Consider the following 19,638-nt stretch of genomic DNA (forward strand, 5'->3'; position numbering starts at 1 on the left):
TTACAGGTTGCATTTGTTCTTAAAAAGCCATGTGTGTGAAATACAATTTCGTAAATTGTTTTTAATGCTCCATTGATACTTGCTAATTGAAAGACACTGTAGTTTTAAGCTTTCATAAAGTGAGTGATAGTCTTATAAAATTTGCTTTCCAATTTTTTTGTACATGTGTGATAAATTTGTATTTTTAATGGCACATTTGCTACGCCTGTACTTAGGAATTAAATTGACAATTTCTATTTGTTAGTTCCTCCTTAAGGAACTTTTAACTTTGCTTGCAAAAGCCTCTTTATAAGGTCATATCCTCTAACAAATTCCTAATGAAAGGGAGTTTTTGATGATAAAGGCCATTTATTAGCCCACGCTTTGTGTGATTTGTTAATTTCTGATAACCTAAGTTAGCCAACCATTTCTATATTTAGAATTCAGAATTTAGATTTAACGTTTAAAAGGTTAGTGAGCATCATGCCTCTGAGCTATCCAAAGAAGAAACTCTATCGTCTTTCATTGAACTGTTTTAAGATGAGAGCTTTGTGACACTTTCCTTGTGGTTCCCTTTGCTTGGATGTTGTTTTACCTAGAAATATAAATCATTCTCTAATACTTTAAAAAATAAATCTGCTGGTCGTCACATCATAGACAGGTGCCTGCTGATGATGGTGTGAAACAAGTAGTACTAATCAAAGCAACCATGGCAAAGACAAGCTTAATTGTTGAACAGGAGGAAAACCAGTAGAATGCTGTGAAAATTTTTTTCTCCGTGAAGGATGTGTATGGTGAAATTTCTCCTGGGCTCAGACTGTCAAAGGTACTTAGACATTTATCAGACTCTGTGTAGATGAATCAAGTAAGCGGACTCCTCAAAACTCTCATCATTGTCAGTCTGAAAGCCTGAAGGAGCCAGGTTCTAGAAAAGACCACTGGAGTTTGAATGACCCTGTCAGGGTCGTTTAACCTCTCAAAGTCAGTTAAGGACCTAAGGGGTAGAGGAGATGAGGTTTTAATTAGGTAGTCTGTAGATCACTTTGAACTCTTGTGAAAAAATTTTATCTTAAGCAGAGAGCGTGCTCATCCAAGATCAGAGGTCTTGTTCCATAGGAAAAGACCTTCACGTTACTTACACACGCACGCACACATACACACCCACAGTGTTTACTATAAAAGAAGAAGGATGTTTGGTCTCTCCTGCACTTTAAATTCAGATACACAATTTCTGTCTTGTTCTGATAAAATCTATTCATTATACATACTCAGTTTACATTCATAAAGAAAAGGTGAGGAGTGTTTGTACAGTGGGCCAGGAATTGGGGGAATGTGGTTGAGGGTCCATGTGCAGCCACTGACTGGTCATGCACAGATGACCTTCTGAGTTGCATCGTGCATGGAATTTTGTACAACTGATGGTATAATAATGATCAGTGAAGCGACAAGTATAAAATACATAGCCTTAAGAAATTGAGGTTGCTGTTTAAGTGCCTTTTCAGACAAATCTTCACTCCTCCCTTTTTTTCATTTCTTGATATTCCCTGGGTGTCAAAAATATTTTGAGAAGTACCTTAACCTCCTTATACCAGCTTAATTTGAAATTACAGTCTACCTTAGTGGTGAGCTGCAGCCTTGTTTGTGGACTTTGATTCCCAACAATATTTCTCCCAGAGGCCTCTTGGTTATTCCAAACATCCTGTGGGAAGAGTTTGTCTTAAATAAAATACGGACACCCAGAAAGAGTAGAAAGAGATGCCTTATGATCATTTATAGCTTAGAATGAACCATGTTTTATCAGATCCTTTGAGTACAGGTTGTGTGCATCTGGCATAAATGCCTGGACTTCTGAGCGGGGAGGGGGCAGAGAGATGGTGCTTTCTGGAAGGGGAGCAAAGGCTTTGAGGACATGCATCTCCTTTTCCATATTTTTTTCCTCAACCTTGCCTTTATTTGCAGAAACATGGCTTCAAAATGGCTTTGAGCCTCCATTTGGATTCTTACACCACCACAAGGGCCAGCCAAAGCAGTCAGGATTAGTTTGGCCTTGAGGAACAGAGATACTCAAAATAATGGTGGAAGCAAATTAGAAGTTTATAATCTCTCTCACATAAAAGAAGTCAGTCCGAGGTTGGCAGCCTTGTGTTGGCATGGAGGTTACATAAAGCCATCCAAGAATCCGGCTTCTCCTGACCCACTGTTCTGAGAAATCTGATTGTAACCTTAGTCCTTATATTTACAGTAGTTGCTAGAGCCCCAGCTGTTGCATAGGTGTTCCTGAAATGGAGAAAGGAAACACGAACAGAATGGAGAAAGGAAAAGAGGGCAGGCAGGCCTCCTGTCTCTTAAGGAGAGTTCATGAAAGTCCCATGTGAAATTTTCATGTAATGTTTCATTGGCCAGAACTTAGAACGGGATTCCAGCGGCCCTAGGGAAATCAGGGAGTTACAGCCTTGTAGGTGGCCAGCTCATTGCTAACCAGTTACAGATCAGAGGTTCTGTTTCTTTGAGACAGGGGGAGAGAGATTTATAGGTAACTAGCCACGCCTGTCAGAGTAGCCAACATTTACCACAGGCTCAGTAAGAATGTGCTGGTTATTGTGCTAATAAGCACATTACTTGCATTAAGTAATGTGATCCTTATAGCATCTGTCTGAGGTAATTAACTATCATTTCCCCCATTTTACAGATAAGGAGACTAAGGCTCAGAGAGGCTTGACCCAGGTTGTGCAATAAGTAATCGAGTAGAATGTCAAGTCCAGGTCTGGCCTTCCAGTCATTTTATCTCTATTATTGTAGTTTGGGGACAACCATTTTCTAACAAAAATCTCTAAATGTTAACACCTCCCTAACAACACACAGCACTAAGCAGTTTATTACTTGCTCATTTGTACTTTTAGAGTCAGTGGCATTAATGTTGCTTCAACAAAAAGATAGGTAAAAAATTGAACATGTGCCTCAATGGCAACCTGTACTTCTTAGAAGTATTAATTTAAAAAAAAATCTTTTTTTAACATTTATTTATTTTTGAGAGACAGAGAGAGAGAGACAAAGCATGAGCAGGGGAGGGGCAGAGAGAGAGAAATACACAGAATCAATCTGAAGCACGCTCCAGGCTCTGAGCCTGTGGGCACAGAGCCCGATGCGAGGCTCGAACCCACGAACCATGAAACCATGACCTGAGCCAAAGTCGGACGCTTAACCAGCTGAGCCACCGAGGCACCCCTAGAAGTGTTCATTTAAATGATCTAACAGATGGATTCATTGGGCTAAAAAGTGAAAGGGTAAACCAAGATCCTCAGACTCCCTGAGTCTAATCCACTAATTAACTTCCTTTTGCATTTCACATTTGAAAGAGAACTAAGTAGGTTCTAAAAACAGGGAGAAGGCTGTGCTAGAACAAAGCAAAAGTGGATTGTACCAGTAGTCAGCAAACATCTGTTTGAATCCAAGCTCACTTAGTCAATCTGGGAATCTGTATTAGCATGGGTTCTTCAGAGAAAGACCTGGTAGAAGATTTAGAGAGGAGAGAGATTGAAAGACTGATTATAAGGAATTGACTCATGCGGTACAGAGGCTGAGAAGTCCCATGATTTGCAGACATGAAACAGCAAGCCAGAGAGCGAGGGTATAGTTCTAGTCAACTCTGAAAGTCTGAGAATCAGAAGACCCAATGATAGTGTAAGTTCTAGCCCAAGTTCAAGTCCAAAGAAGATGATTGTGTCTCATCTCGAAGACAGGCAGAGAGAGCAAATTCTCTTTCTCAGCCCTCCTGTAGTAGTGAGGTCCTCACCAGATTGGATGAGGCTCACCCACATCATTATGAAGACTGATTGATTTATTCAGTAAACATTTTTAAAATGCCTACTACATGGGGCTTAACTGGGTGACTCAGTTAAGCATCCAACTTCAGCTCAGGTCATGATCTCATGGTTCGTGAGTTCAAGCCCTGCATCAGGCTTTGTGCTGACAGCTCAGAGCCTGGAGCCTGCTTCAGTTTCTGTGTCTCTCTCTTTCTCAAAAATAAACAACAAAAAATTTTTTTAAATAAAGTGCCTACTCCAGTGCCAGGCTCTTTGGGATATACTGGGGATATACAGGTGAGAATAAAAATAAACTACATGCTTCCTATCAAAGCACTTATATTCTGGTGAGGAGAAACAGTAAACAAATGTATAGTATGGCAGGTGTAAGTGCTACGAGGAAAAGTAAGGCTGGGATACACATAAGGCGTTCAGAACAACACCTGGAATATAGTAAACACTTAATAAATGTTCCTTATTAGTGTCACCTGGTGGTGTCATCCCCCCTTCATCGTCAGTGGAGTAGGGATGGAGAGGGGATGGTCCGCCTCTCAGAGTAAATGTGGAGATGGGGGCTGATATCAATGGTAATTAGAGATGGTTGTTACAGCTGTATGTATATGTACATATGTATGGTTTTTCCTTATAATAGATATATATTGCTTTGTAGAAGAAAAGAAAAAGGAAGGTAACTTCCCCTAAGAAAACCAGATCAATAGTAGATGTGAACAGGGCTGCCATTGGATTAGTGGAGAGGTGGAAATGCAAAAAGAGAAGAAAGATGGTGACCGAGAGAGTCAGAGGGAGCACTCCAACCAAAGTCAACCTTCAACAGTCTGCTAAAGGGCTCACCATAAAACAGTGGGTTAAAGTGTTAAGCCTGTCCCCTAATACCAAATTCGCAAAAGGTTATGCTGCAGTTTTCTGTCCTATGTTAATATCTCTTTGCTTTGCAGCATTATGCTCAGCATTTTAGAAAACAAAGAGCTTACCGTCCTCAGTAAGCAGATTCTAACAAAGATGAACACAGACGGTCGTGATAAATCCACATAAAATTGATTCTTAATTATGTGTAATTGATTATCACACTCCCTATACATCAGTGACACACATGGCTAGCCAGAGTCAAGAGGTAATCCATCCTGAGTTTCCGTTAACATTAGGCAAGAACTGAGAAAATGAAGATTTATACAACCCTTCTTAGGAGGCAAGCATGTTACCCCATTCATTTCTTACAGCAGCCCTGTGAGGCAGGTATTCCTAATCCCAGTGTAACAAATGGGAACTGTGGCTCAGAATGATTAGCCTGAGGATCACACAGTTAATGAATGCTCCAAAATCTAAACCCAGCTTCAGTCCCCAGGGCCCATCAATTCCCCACCTGACAGCTGCTGTAGGGAAAGATGTGCAGAGCAGGTGGGGGAAGGAAGGGCGAAATGTGATCTAGTAGATAAAACTCATAGGTAAAAGTCACACTGCATGTTCTTATGGACACTGGTAAAAACTCATTTGAGCTTTCCAGACTGTCCATATGGGTTGCAGAATGGGAAACCCAAATGGCTTTGTGCCTTAAGCTTTAATGTTGGGATATGTTCCTTTGGGCGTGCCTCTTTAAGATCTGATCTTTCATTTAGCTTTAATGTTATATGTGTCAACACCACCTGTTCAGCTGTGTGTTCATACACAGTGATTACTGCTAAGTATTCATTAGCTGATACTCCATTCACCTTTGTTTCTTCCTTCCGAACTGTAGTTCCGGTTTGCCTAACAAATTTAAGTAGAGAATGGAAGCTGTGCTAGCACAAACCCAGAGGCCACCAAGCATCTTGTGTGGGATTTGGAAAATGGAGTTGCAAATGCACACAGATATCCACCCTGGCCTTTGCATATCTTTGAACCACTTCTCTCTTTAAAATGTTAAAATACACAACTAATTATTTTTTAGAGCCGATGAGAGGGAAGACACTGTTTATTGTTTCAAGCCCTTCCTTGAAAACTCCACCTCAGAGGACTGCTGAGGAAAGCTTTCTTGGCTGGCTTGTGAGCCTCCCACGAACCAGGAGCTAATGCATTCTTCTGTAACAAAGAAACATGCCCAAGGCAAGGTTGAAAAGTCATTCCGAAAGAGCCCAAGATATTTGCCACCACATATCAGAAGATTTTTCTCTGAGCCTCAAAGAGGATATTTATTTATTTATTTATTTATTTATTTATTTATTTATTTATTTATTTATGGCTAAGTATTTATTTTAGCTTGTAGGCATTTTAAGTATTTGAAATATATATATATATCCCTGTAGTGAAAATGAAAATTCATTCCTTTGAGACGGACTACAAAGAGGTCTGGGTCTCTGAACAAAACATTGAACAAAGAGAAATAAGGCAGAAAAGATATGTAAAAAGCTCCCAAATTGAAAACCTCTTGGGAGCGCCACATTCTCCATGATGCCACCTGGAATACTTTTTAAAAAAGCAATCTATTTAGAGATCTTGGGTTGACAAAGTGTGTGTGTATATCCTTCTGCTGGCATTATTAATAGACACTTTGATGGAAGGAAAGAAGGGTGTTGGGATCAAGATGACTGCCAGCTTCTGAATTCTAATCTTGGGGTTGACATAGATTGACTTTGGAGACTAAGTTAGCTAATTTAGCCTGGCTTCATTTTCCTCCCAAAATGATTGGGATTAATAAAATTTCCATTGCATGGATCCCTGAGGACGGCTGTTTGATAAGAACTTTATGTGTAGATGCCTTTAAGGACACCCTGCTAATTAATGAAGCCAAATGCTCCCAGGCGCCTGCTTGGAATTTTCATTTTCTCTCTGAGATTTGAGATTTAGTTATGCTTGGCACTTATGAACTACAAATAAGACTGTCTTCTAAAAGCAGTAAGTGTTATGAAGTGGCCAAAAAAAAAAGAAGAATGTGTTATACCAGGGTGCCTAGGTGGCTCAGTCGGTTAAGCGCTGACTTTGGCTCAGGTCATGATCTTGCAGTTCGTGGGTTCCGGCCCCACATTGCGCTCTGTGCTAACGGCAGGAGCCTGCTTTGGATTCTTTATCCCCCTCTCTGCCCCTCCCCCTTCTCATGCTCTGTCATTCTATCAAAAATAAAATAAAAACATTAAAAAAAATTTTAAAAAGAATGTGTTATACTGAGAATCCTTCTGAAAGAGTGTTTTATTTAAACAATTACATTCTGCAATACAGTATTACGACTTCTAAGCAGTTACAGTGCTTAGTAACTAACATCTTAATCAGACTGTCAAAAAGCTTCCTTGCACAGATTAAGGCCTCTCACCTTCCTTCGTTGTTCTTCCCCCTACCCGGCACCTTTTTTCTTTCTTTTTTTTAAATAAATGCAATGAGAAGTACATACTAGATTTGAGGCACAGGGTATGTGTCAAATTCCAACCCATTTTTCATCGAAAGAAAAGGATTCTACATCAGTCTTTTCCATTTTAGTTGATGCTGGAATTCTCAAGATTATAGGGCTTTCATTTTATGATTCCAAGTGTCTTGTGTCCTCAGTTTAAATATTTAATGTACTAAACCTTATAATTTAAATGTCTAACACACACGTGTAATATTGTAGCCGCAGTGTTGGGGTGCAAGAGCTTCTGGCTCTGGGGGTCCGAGAAGACCAGGGTCAGCCACTTGCCACTAACAAAATCAAAAGACTGAGAGACTGAGAGGTGGTGAAACAAGAAAGGAATTTATTTCGGTGCGGCCAACACCTGGAAGATGGCGGACTGACCTCTCAAAGCCTGTGTCCAAAGTGCCCAGAGTTTACATAAGGTTTACATAAGGAAAATGTGAGGCAGAGGTGGGTGGGTATGTGCAGTGGGCAGTGAGGGTCAAATCCATCCTTGCCTTGGGGTCGATCACCGGTAGGGTCTTGCTGGCTCAGGGCAGCCCTTATTGCTTGAGGGGATAGTTTCACTTCCCATCAGGGAATGCTGTGCTCTTAGGGCCTTCCACCTGAGCCAAGAGGCTGGTTGGAAAGGAGAACCCAGCTAGCAAGTTTGAGGTCAAAATGAAAGCAGCTGAAGTCCTCTTGCAATGTTGAAGACATGTGAAACATTTTCCTGAAAAGAATTAAGTATCTAATATTGCAGGAGACTTTGAAATTCTCATAAATTCTTTGGCCTTTCATTTTACATCTGCCTTCCCCCTCATCATTGCCAACTACTTTAAACTTCCCCTTTTTCACTTCTGCCACTGTGCCCAGGGTGGCCCTGGTTAATAAGTATTCCAGTGCCAACTCTTGGGTATTTTTTTCAGGAGATTGAACTTGTATTTCACTCCCTCTAAAGACTGTATGAAAACCCCTTTTGAAACAAGGGCTTTCTGCATGACCTTCTCCATCACTGACTCTCTCTGTTGACTTACTGGGCAAGGATTAAGTCTCTTTGCAGCTCCGTTTCTTTGATCCATAAAACAAAGACCATCCCTCTGCACTCAGCCTCTCAGGTATGAGAATAAACAAGTGAGCCTCAGTGGGGCTGAGGCCATTGTGGACTTAAAGGATATGAAAGAAAGGTGTTTCATTAATTGTAACAGCATCCATTAAGCACTCACTGTGTGTCACTTATCACTGCAAGTGTTTGACATGTACTCATTCATTTTATCTCCACAATAGCCTTACAGGTCCTATTCTTATTTCCAATTAGAGGCAAGGAAACATGCTAAAAGGCAAAATGTAGATTTGAACCCAGGTGTTCTGGTGCCTGAGTTTAACCATTTATACTGGTGAGAGATGGAATGGGTGGTCTTTTAAGACCACACTCTCCTTCCTCAGACAGTGGCGTGGATGCTTAGCAAATATGTGGAGGACGGCTGTGACCTGTAATGTCCTAGGATTTATGGAGTTATTCGATATTTGTCCCAAGTCTTAGGGCCTACTCCCTGTCTCTAAATCCGTTAAAGGGAAAGCGCTAAAAGCGTTGTTGCCTTTTGCTCTAAAGTTATTATATAGGATCATCTCTACAGGGCCTTTCAACAAATACAGAGGTCCTGGAAATGCATTGATGATAAGCATGCCGCCCTGTCACCGATGAGCTAGACTAGGGAGATAGTTCCATATATGGCGTTGGACGCTGGACTAGATAGAGACGGGTCTTCACAGCTCTGTGCAAAGCCCAGAGTCACTCTGGGAGCTTCCTGGAGACCATGACACCTGTTTTTAGTGATAAGGGAAGGGTGGGAAGGGTGTTCCAAAAAGCATTTAGCACATGAGTGAAGCACAGATGTGTGAAACCACAGTTACCTGTGCAGAGAACTCCATGCACTTGAATATTACCAGAGTATTAGCAATCATCGAGGTAAAAATAAAAGGAGTTAGTAAGTTGGACTTCTTAAAAAATCCCCTGCCCTTACCACACTCCTTTTACCCCACTATACATGAAGTACTTGAGAGATAAGAAAGGAAAATATCCTTAGTAAAATCAGAATTTCTTAAAGTGACATTCATTTCGTGGTAGAAATCTCTGATAATTGTGAAGTAGGCGGATACTATACCACATTAATTGCTCTCATGAAAAATTACTCTTAGGCAGTAATGAACCGGTATCAATCAATAGAGAATAAAATGTAATTGGATTTCTAGTAATAGAATGTAATGGAATCAAATAGGACAAGGCCTATTTGTGGTACATAGTAGGGGGCTCAAGAAATGTTTGCTGAACGTGACTGTTCATCGAGAGTTCATAAACAAAACCAATAACCCCTGTCTATGACTCAAAGACTTAAATTAGAAACTGCCTCTAGTGACTGCTACAGCAGAGCTAGGCGAGATTAAGATTAATAAATACAGGTCACTCTTGTTACAAATAGAAACATTTTCTTTCTTTTTAATAAGGCATAAAATAATTTATCTTCTTTAGGATAAATTTGTCATTTTTTATTAAAAGTTTTTATTAAAGCAGCACAATCTTGTGAAAATAATCATTTATATTGCCACCTTAAGATTACCGTTAAATTTAGCATTTTGAAAAAGATGACTAATGCTCTGCTTTAACTTAAAAATTATAATCAAAAATGAAAGCTTGTGGCAAATCTGTGTATCACCCCCACACCTATCAAAGAGTTCTCGGGTTTTCCTCCTTGGCGAGCACTTGATGATTGATCACGAATCAGCTTGGGAGCTAATTAAAGTCACTAGAGTGATAGATATCCTGGTATAAGGTTCATCAGTATAATGGTGTGTTGGACTATGTGGGCATTGTTCATTTCTAGATGTTTTCTGTGCAACAGAGCAGATGACTTACAGCCTCAGAGCCCAGGAGGAATCTTACATTCGCAGCATAGCATGGTATACTGCTTGCCTCAGATCAACAGAAGCAGAAGAAAATAATTAGTATAATTTGTTGTCACACCGGCTTTTCCTTTTGGTTAAAATGTATCTGCCATTTACCTGGACACTGAAAAAAGTCAATTACTCTAGCTGCTGAGAAGTATTTTATATACATACACACACACTCAAATCATAAATTCTTATGATATTTAGCTGTCACAAGGCTAATACCCGAAATCGTGAACTCACAGAATTTTAGAGTTGGAGAAGGCTTGGGGGATCCTGTGGTCCAGTCGCCCCTTTCACAAAAGGTGAGCAAGCTGTAGGCCAGCGGAGATGAGTGGTCTTGCCAGCGGGTCACGCTGGTGGGCATGGCAGCTTGAGGGCTCACCCCCTTGGAAATCTAAGACATGAGTGCCCCTTCCCCTAACAGGGGCTCTGGAAGCTAGAGAGGAAAATAGTTTCCAACAGAAAACAAAAACATGAATGACAGTATGGATTCTGTTTTCGTCTAGACTGCTAAATGCCATCCTATATCATTCCTCTGACCTTCATCAAATACTCTCCTTTTAGAGGGATATATTAAAATCCTTTTGGAAAGAAGACTTCTAGTTACATGATCAGTTTTTCCTTCTGTGATTTGGACTCCAATGTGCACTTGTTCTCTCATTCCACACTTATCAAGGTGTTGGAGAGGTTCAGTTTGATCATCCCCCTAATTTTGGTTATGTAGGGAGACCTCATGTTGTCAGCTCTAATAGGTGAGACCTGCACTGAGGGTCAGAAGGGCTGAGGTCACAGAGCTGTTTTGTAGCAAAGCTAAGACCAAAAGCCAGATTTTTTGGATTTCATAGACCTAAGCTCTTCGTTGAAATAGTGCTCTATATAATTACTCCTGAAACAAAATCTTTAACATGACACTGAACGTAATAGAATTATTTTTTAAACATTTTCATTAGCCATAGTTCCTCCCTTTGCATATATGTATTCTCTGTTCTTCCTTTTGTTTATCCTCTGCATTTCTCTTGCCCTGTCTTTTGGTTGGTTGGCAGTCCCTAGCCCGCAGGGTCCAGAGTCCCAGACAATGCCTTTTGTTCAAAGAATTTGTTTGGATTATAAGTATAATTTGATGATAAATTCAGACTGGTGTACTGATTTCATTTCACTGGAGCCACAGCATACCCAAGTTTTCCTTGATAAAAAAAAAAAAAAAAAACAGCATCTCAGGGCGCCTGGGTGGCTCAGTCGGTTAAGTGTCCAACTCTTAATTTCAGCTTAGGTCATGATCTCATGGTTGTGCAGTCGAGACCTGCATGGCACAGTGAGCATAGAGCCTGCTTAAGATTCTTCCCCTCTCCCTCCACCCCTCCCCACCTCGCGCATGAACACTCTCCCTCTCTCTCAGAAAAAAAAGACAGCATCTCATACTATTTAATTGTTAATCTTGATTTATTTGCTCATTCTAGAGTTTTGCTGAAATTCTTAACATATACATACATAAATGGAAATATCGTCAATTTCCTTCCCTTTACCTCTATCAGAATGATAATCTTTCCAGTCTGGAGAAATAATTACATGTTTTTACAATAGTCTGTGATGGGGCGCCTGGGTGGCTCAGTCAGTTAAGCATCTGACTTCAGCTCACATCATGATCTCATGGTTAATGGGTTGGAGCTCCCGCGTCGGGCTCTGTGCTGACAGCTCAGAGCCTGGAGCCTGCTTTGGATTCTGTGTCTCCTTCTCCTTCTGCCCCTCCCCCCCATCTATCTGTCTGTCTGTCTGTCTCTCTCCCTCTCTTTCTCTCAAAAATACATTTAAAAAAACATGAAAATAACCTGTGATAATTTTTTTCAAGCATCAGTAACTGATATTTACTGTGCACTTATTATAAGTCATGCTTTTTGTGCTCTTTACATGTGTAAACATGTTTAATACTTCCAACTACCCTACACGTGCAGTGAGTAAGAATGTTAGGCTGGTTTTACAGTGAGGAAGTTGAGGCACAGAAGGGTTAAGTTACTTCCCCAAGATCACATAGTAAATTAAGTGCAGGAGCAGGATTCAAACCCAGGCAGTCTGTTCTGTGAGTCTGACCTCTAACCATCAGTATACTCTGTCTCAAAGTGAGTTCTCCCTGTTATTTTGCAAATATAATTGAATTTTGTAAATTCTGCTTTCATAGACCCATGGAGAAGCATATCAGCCTAGAAAGAGGAGATGATTTGTAAGAGTTCATCATCATGACCATCTTACAGATCACTCAGTACCTCAGAGATCAGCAACTTTTCCAGCCCTGATGCCACGAATAAGAAGAAAAACACAGTGACAAAGAGCTCAGTCAGTTCAGTGTCTGACTCTTGATTTTGGCTCGGGTCATGATCTCATGGTTCCTGAGTTCAAGCCCCACATTGGGCTCCATGCTGACAGTGCAGAGCCTTCTTGGGATATTCATTCATTCTCTCTCTCTCTCTCCCTCTCTCTCCACCCTCTCCCCACCCCCCTTCTCTCTCTGCCCCTCCCCACTCACACTCTTTCTCTAAATAAATGAATAAACTTTTAAAAAGTGACAAGTGTCACTCATAGGACTTAAGTGAGAGGTAGAGGTTGAGGGTAGGAACTAAGAGATCCATTCTAGGTATTGACTGAGTAGCATTAATATAGAGGTTTGGCTTCAACTGTCTTTACATTCTTCTTTTCTTTTTTTTTTAATTAAAAAACATTTTTTTTAAGGTTTATTCATTTTTCAGAGACAGAGCGTGAGTGGGGGAGGGGCAGAGAGAGAGGGAGACACAGAATCTGAAACAGGCTCCAGGCTCTGAGCTGTCAGCACAGAGCCCGACGCGGGGCCTGAACTCACGGACGGCAAGATCACGACCTGAGCTGAAGTCGGACACTTAACCAAGTGAGCCACCCAGGTGCCCTTGTTTTTGTTTTTTGTTTTTTGTTTTTTAAGTAAACTGTATGCCCAAAGTGGGGCTGAAACTCATGACCCTGAGACTGAGTCACATCCTCTACCAATGGAGCCAGCCAGGCACCCCCATCCTTACATTCTTTATATAAATAAAATATGTACATCCCCCTCTACTTTTCCCCTTACAGTAGCTCTCAGACTTAAATGTAAACTGATTAAAAAGAAGCCTAGGTGGGAATGCAAACTGGTACAGCTACTCTGGAAAACAATATGGAGGTTCCTCAACCCAGCAATTGTCGTACCCGATGACCCAGCAATTGCACAACTAGGTATTCATATAGGAGTGCTGATTTGAAGGGGCACATGCACCCTAATGTTTATAACAACACTGTCAACAGTAGCCAAAGTATGGAAAGAGCCCAAATGTCCATTGACTGATAAATGGACGAAGAAGATGTGGTATATACATGCAATGGAATAATACTAGGCAATCAAAAAGACTGAAATCTTGCCATTTGCAACAACGTGGATGGAACTAGAGGGTATTATGCCAAGCAAAAGTAGAGAAAGACTTCACTTGTGTGGAATTTAAGATACAGAACAGATGAACATAAGGGAAGGAAAGCAAAAATAATATAAAAACAGGGAGGGGGACAAAACACAAGAGACTCTTATATAGAGAGAACAAACTGAAAGTTGCTGGAGGGGTTGTGAGTGGGGGGATGGGCTAAATGGGCAAGGGGCATTAAGGAGGACACTTGTTGGGATGAGCCCTAAGTGTTATATGTAGGGGATGAATCACTGCATTCTACTCCTGAAATCATTATTGCATTCTGTGCTAACTAACTTGGATGTAAATTAAAAAAAACAAAACAAAACAAAACAAAACAAAAACAGTTAACCAGCTTGTGGCCAACCTGGTTTCCTTTCTATCTGTCCATCCACTTCCCTTACTCCTAAATTCCTTTAAAGCAAATTCCAGGCATCTATTGCATGTGTAAATATTTCGGTATGTGTATCTAAAACACCATACCATTATCACCCCTAAATTTTTATAATTCTTTAATAGCTATAGATATGCTGTCAATGTTCTGATGTCCAGTTGTCATAGAAATCCATATTTTAAAAAGTTTGTTTGTATCAGGGCTCAAGATCTCCACGTTGCAATTGGTGGATAGACCTTTAAATCACCTTTACCCTCAAGGGGGTCCCTGTAGAGAATAGGGACCCCATCTCTCTCTCTTTTTTTTCCTTGAAATGTTTTTGTTAAGCTGGATTTTTAATCCTTTAGAGTTTTCCAGAGTCTGCATTTTGCTGATTGCAGCTCCCACTGTGGTTTAACATGTTCCTCTGTTCTCTCAATCTCCAGAGTAGTTGACTCTTTTTTTCTTTTTCCTATTCCTTACTGTTTGTTTGCTGCACATTGTACTAAAGTAGAAAAATAAACATTTGTTATGGTTATGTATGGATATGGGGGGGAGGGAAGGAAGAAGCCTAGGAATCTTTCTCCCCCCTACTGCCCATTGGCCTACCCTGAAGTCACAACTTTGTCTTCCCACTGAGTAGAGATTGTGTCTCATCTCTGGTCTGAAAGCCTAGCACAGTGCCTGACTTACGATACTCAATAGCTGTTCAGAGGATTAATAAATGCAGATCAATATACTTTGCTTCCTGAAACCTGGACTAATATCCATGCAGTTTTATAGTAACTGTCAGCATACGTTGAAAGGGTGCTAATTATGGGATGTACGTTATAGAAAGGCTAGAAGCCTTTTCAAAGTGTGAATTCACGTCATGAGTGTTACGAACATGTGAGTGTCTATGCCGGCAACTCCTAGGCACTCCTTATTGGTATGTTAGTTATTAAGAGGTTTTGATTAGCCTAGGTCTCCACAATGAAATACCAGGAAAGGCCTCCATCTGGTCTGCTTTGCCTTTTCAAGGCGGTGGCCTGTATCTCTTTGCTTAGAGCCTGAATATGAAGCAAGGCAATCTGGCCCCAGAGCCTGCACACTCACTTCTATGTCAGGACATAGAAACCGTCAAGAATGAGAACTGTCCACTCTGGGCTGCCTGGATGGCTCAGTAGGTTGAGCGTCTGACTTCAGCTCAGGTCATGATGTCACAGTTCATGAGTTCAAGCCCCGCATCAGGCTTGCTGCTGTCAGCCTGTCAGCGCAGAGCCAGTGCCCTATCTTCTGTCCCCCTCTCTCTGCCCCTCTCCTGCTTGCATTCTCTCAAAAAATAAGTATTTAGAAAACAAAACAAAAAACTATCCACTCTGTTATGTGCTTCCCTGCATTCTATCATTTAATCCCCATTTTACCTCAGGGGGGAACTAGGGCCCAAGGAAGTTAAGAAACTTGCTGGCTAGTAAATGGAGGCACAGGAGCTCGGATCCAGTGGGGCCTGGCTCCAGAGACTATTCAACACCAAGGTTGGCTCAGGATTCTAAAGAGCAAGAGGACTTGAAGTTGCAGGTGGAAGGATCCTGGCATGCACTGTTAATGAGTGCTCTCTTAAAGGTACTTCCTGCCCTCTGCCCCTGTCTGAAATAAGCCCCCAGAGACGCAGCTTGGCCAAGCAGAGGCCATAACCTCCATTGAGATTGCACAGCCCCCGGAAGGGCCAGATTCCCTGCAACACAGCCGCTGGGGCTCAGCATAGGGTGGCCCGGGGGTCCTTCATTCCCGATGCACTCAAGAACTTGCTGGGAGACAACAGGAATGGGCTTCCGAGGCTGTGGCCCTAACTTGGTGGTTTTGTTGGTCTGGCACTTGCAGAAGCTCCGTTACAATTAGAGCCTTCTTGTATATTGATTGTAGAAAAGAGACCTTTATCTTAGGATGTTAAGGAAACTCCAAAAATGTAGTTTCTCAGAAGAGAAACTAACCGTCCATTAGTAATTGACGGATTTAGTAAACCAGCAGGCTATGTATGGAATTAGGAAATATTGTCACTAACATACTGCTTTTCATTTCCTCTCACCCCAGCCACCATGCCTGTCTTTTTTCAGGGGCCATGAACCCCAAATGCTCACTATATTTCACAGTGATTTAGAGCTATTTATCATCTCATTAGTCCAATGCCAGGGATTTTATTGGCAGTGCTATTTAGGATGCTGGAGATGGAGAAGAATAATGCTGGGTACATACTAGGTATTTGGTAAATATTTGTTAAGTGAACAAATGAATGGACAAGCTGACTACAGAATGGCTTTCTGCCCTTCATTTGTTTCTCACCAAATGCCTATTTTACTCTCACTGTATAAAAGCAATATTAAGAATCCAAAAGTGCCTAGGACACTGTTGGTACCCTAGCTAAAGTTAGGTCCATGATACTGAGTGGGTACATAGATGTCTATGACACATGGCAGAGGGTCAGAAGTGCTATCAATAAGAAGGTCCTGGCAGTTGGAAGAACAAGATGGCCATGGCTGGGGAACCAGGGAACACATAGCAGTAGGTGAAATCTGAGCTTGCCTTAGAGGATGAGTCAAAAGGTTAGGTCGAGGTGCTGGGGGAGGATATGGCAGGCAGTGGGATTGGCTTGGGAGGAGACCACAGTGGCAGGAAAGTGTGCACATTCTCAGGAGGGAGCTTTAAGTGATTGACTCAGAATAGTGTACAGAGTGGTACTTGGGCTGGTGTTAGGACTACACTGGGAGGTCCTCCATGTGGAAGGAGACATGACAAGTCTGAGAAAAGGTCAGAGAGAGTGAGAAAAGAGAAAAGGCCCTATAACTGTTATCCTAGATTCTCTTTCTTTCCATTCCTCCTGTTTCCATTCCTCCTAAATGAGGTTACTTCACACCCCACACCATCTTGCATATCTTCATGAGATTATTGCTGAAATACTGCTTTGATCATGCTATTTATAGCTCTGTGGATTCATGAACCCCTAGAGTCCATTTAAAACTTTTTGGTTGAGGTTTCAAGGCTCTTCTAATCTGGCCTGTGACAACTTCTGCATTCTTATCCTCTGGCTCCCTCACCCAATCATCCACTTTTCAAGCCCTTCCCTAAATCCCCTCCTTGAAGTCATAATTTACTTATGTCCACCTTACCTACATACCTTTACCCTTACCCCACATACCTTTGCTGGTACTATCCTTCCAGCTTGAATGTCTTCTCCCTTCATCCATGTCCATCAGAATCTCCAAGCCCCATTTTTTAATCTCCAAAAATTTAAACTCTTAGAGGAAGGAAACCAAGGGACGCCTGGGTGGCTTAGTTGGTTGAGCATCCAACCTTGGTTCAGGTCATGATCTCACGGTTCATGAATTTGAGCCCCACGTTAGGCTCTCTGCTGTCAGCACGGAGCCCACTTTGGACTCTGTCCACCTCTCTCTGCCTCTACTCCATGTGCATGCATGCACTGTCTCTCAAAAATAAATAAACATTAAAAAAAAAAAGAAGTAGGAAACCAAATCTTTAAAGTTACAGGTATCGTTGCCTTATGGATAATAAGCACCAAGCAAATAGTGAATGAATAATTATCTGTCAGCCCTTCTTTTCCACTATTCCTAAATATAACCAAGAATAGCTCTATCCCCCAGGTAAAGAGGACTTCCATTTGTACAGTGTTTTAGAGTTACCAAAGTTTACAACATAGCAGTCTAGAACACCAAATCTGGAATCAGACTGTCAAGGTCTCAACTGTTGCTGCCACTTGCCAGCTGTGTGACCTTGGGCAAGTTAATTAACCTTTCTTTGCCTTTCTTGTGTCTTCTGTATAACAGAGAGAATAAAGGTACATACCTCCTAAGTGTTTTTACAAAGACTAAATAAGCTATTATTTATAAAATGCTCAGAATGGTGTCTGGCACATAGGAAGCATTACATAATGCTTCTTCCCTAAATATATGCATTTTACACATATATGTTAATGGTGTATATTATATATGTACACAGACATATTGTAAGTACTCAGTAAAGTTTGTTACACACACACACACACACACACACACACACCTAGGAACACACAATTGAGTGTCCACAATGACCTTGTAAGGTGAGCAGAAGTGTAAAATAAATTCCCTGTACCTGGTAACTGGTAGATCCATTCCCGGAACCATGTCTCCTCACTTCTGTGCCACAAGTCGGAAAGTAATAAAGCCTTAATCCACTGATCCTCTCCAAACACATGGCTACTTTTCAGATACATAATGATTTCATGACCCTAAATATTAAAATTTACCATAGATATTTTAATTATTTTGACTTAAAGTACAAGAGGAGTGTAGGATACATTATATGACTCTGTCAATAAGGAAAAAAAATATAGCTTCTGTGCAAAAGTTTTTGCATAGGATTTCACAAGTGCAAAGAAATCCATGATATGGTCACTTTCTGTTTGACGATACTCTTCTACAGTTAAGAAAAGATGGATTAGGAAAGACAAATTGAGTGTGTTCAACGGAGAATTATGCAGGAGGTTTTAGTAGAGAAGAATTCAAAGAGGAAAATATGTTATTGGAGTACATTTAAATGGTATATGACTATCATGTCATTTGGTATGCAAATACTTGTGTTTGCATGAAGCTTATGGAGAAGCTATTATTTTCTTTGCAGTATGTGTAAAAAAAAAAGGCACCTTTGAAAAATAAAAGCTTTCTTCTACTTCTTTGAAAAAGAGAAAACTGTCTTATTTTATTTTAAATACAAAACACATTTAACTGCTGCCAACAGCTTACATTTTAAATAATGCAGTTTGTACTTGCATTCATTATCTGCAATTAGAGTTCTAAAAAGCTTTTAGTGTTTTTCTCCCCAACTTTTAAAATTCATTCATTGTCATTGCTAACATTTTAGAAAATAGTGGAAACCCTAAGTCACATTGGAAAACTGAACAAAGAAATTTCCTTCTGGAAATTACCATCAAACTAGGTAGAAAACCCTCAGCTATTGTACTGAACCACGTTATGATGGGATATTTACACCCTTTTCTTGCTAGTCTTAGGTCAAGAATGTTTTCCTTTTTGGGGCTTCTTGGTAGCTCACTCAGTTAAGCCTCTGACTCTTCATTTCGGCACAGGTCACGATCTTATGCTTTGTCGGATCAAGTCCCTCATCAGGCTCCACACTGACAGTGGGGAGCCTGCTTGGGATTCTTGGTCTCTCGGTCTCTCTCTCCCCACCCCCTCAAAATAAATAAATAAACATTTTTTTAAAAAGAGAATGTTTTTCTTTTAACCCAGGCTAGTTTATAAGTATCACCATGCTGGCAGCCAGCTCAGTGTCCTTAGTTCATAAGGCTTAGTTTCTGCAAATCACTTGGTTACGCTGGTCCTCAGCATCTAAATAAAGCAAGAGTTCAAGTCTTTTCTTCAGGATGTTTTTAAAATAAATAATTCTCAGCTACCCGGGGCTGTGTGGAATGCCTTTTCATCTATCTATGATGGAAGTCATATGTTCTCATTTCTTCCTGGGTATTAGCAAGAAGAATACAGTCAGCTAAGCAACTGTGTGTGTGTGTGTGTGTGTGTGCGTGTGTGTGCGCGCGCGCGCATGTGTGTGTGCGTGTGTGTGTGTGAGAGAGAGAGAGAGAGATTTTTTTTTCACCCTCTCTTTAAAGATGTAATTGGAACCAGGACCCAAATGGTGTGTGGGTTTGCTTCAGGCAGGGTATACAAACAGAGCCAAGCCTAG

General features: G+C 40.9%; 1 protein-coding gene across 6 annotated transcripts in view; it reads left to right on the top strand.

Annotated features, from left to right (window-relative positions):
- Positions 1 to 19,638, top strand: part of SRGAP1 (SLIT-ROBO Rho GTPase activating protein 1) — a 282,321-nt gene that overhangs the window by 168,236 nt on the left and 94,447 nt on the right. The gene's annotated exons all lie outside the window — the stretch shown is intronic.

Source organism: Panthera leo, chromosome B4, assembly GCF_018350215.1.
Source record: "Panthera leo isolate Ple1 chromosome B4, P.leo_Ple1_pat1.1, whole genome shotgun sequence".
NCBI classification, from domain to species: Eukaryota; Metazoa; Chordata; class Mammalia; order Carnivora; family Felidae; genus Panthera; species Panthera leo.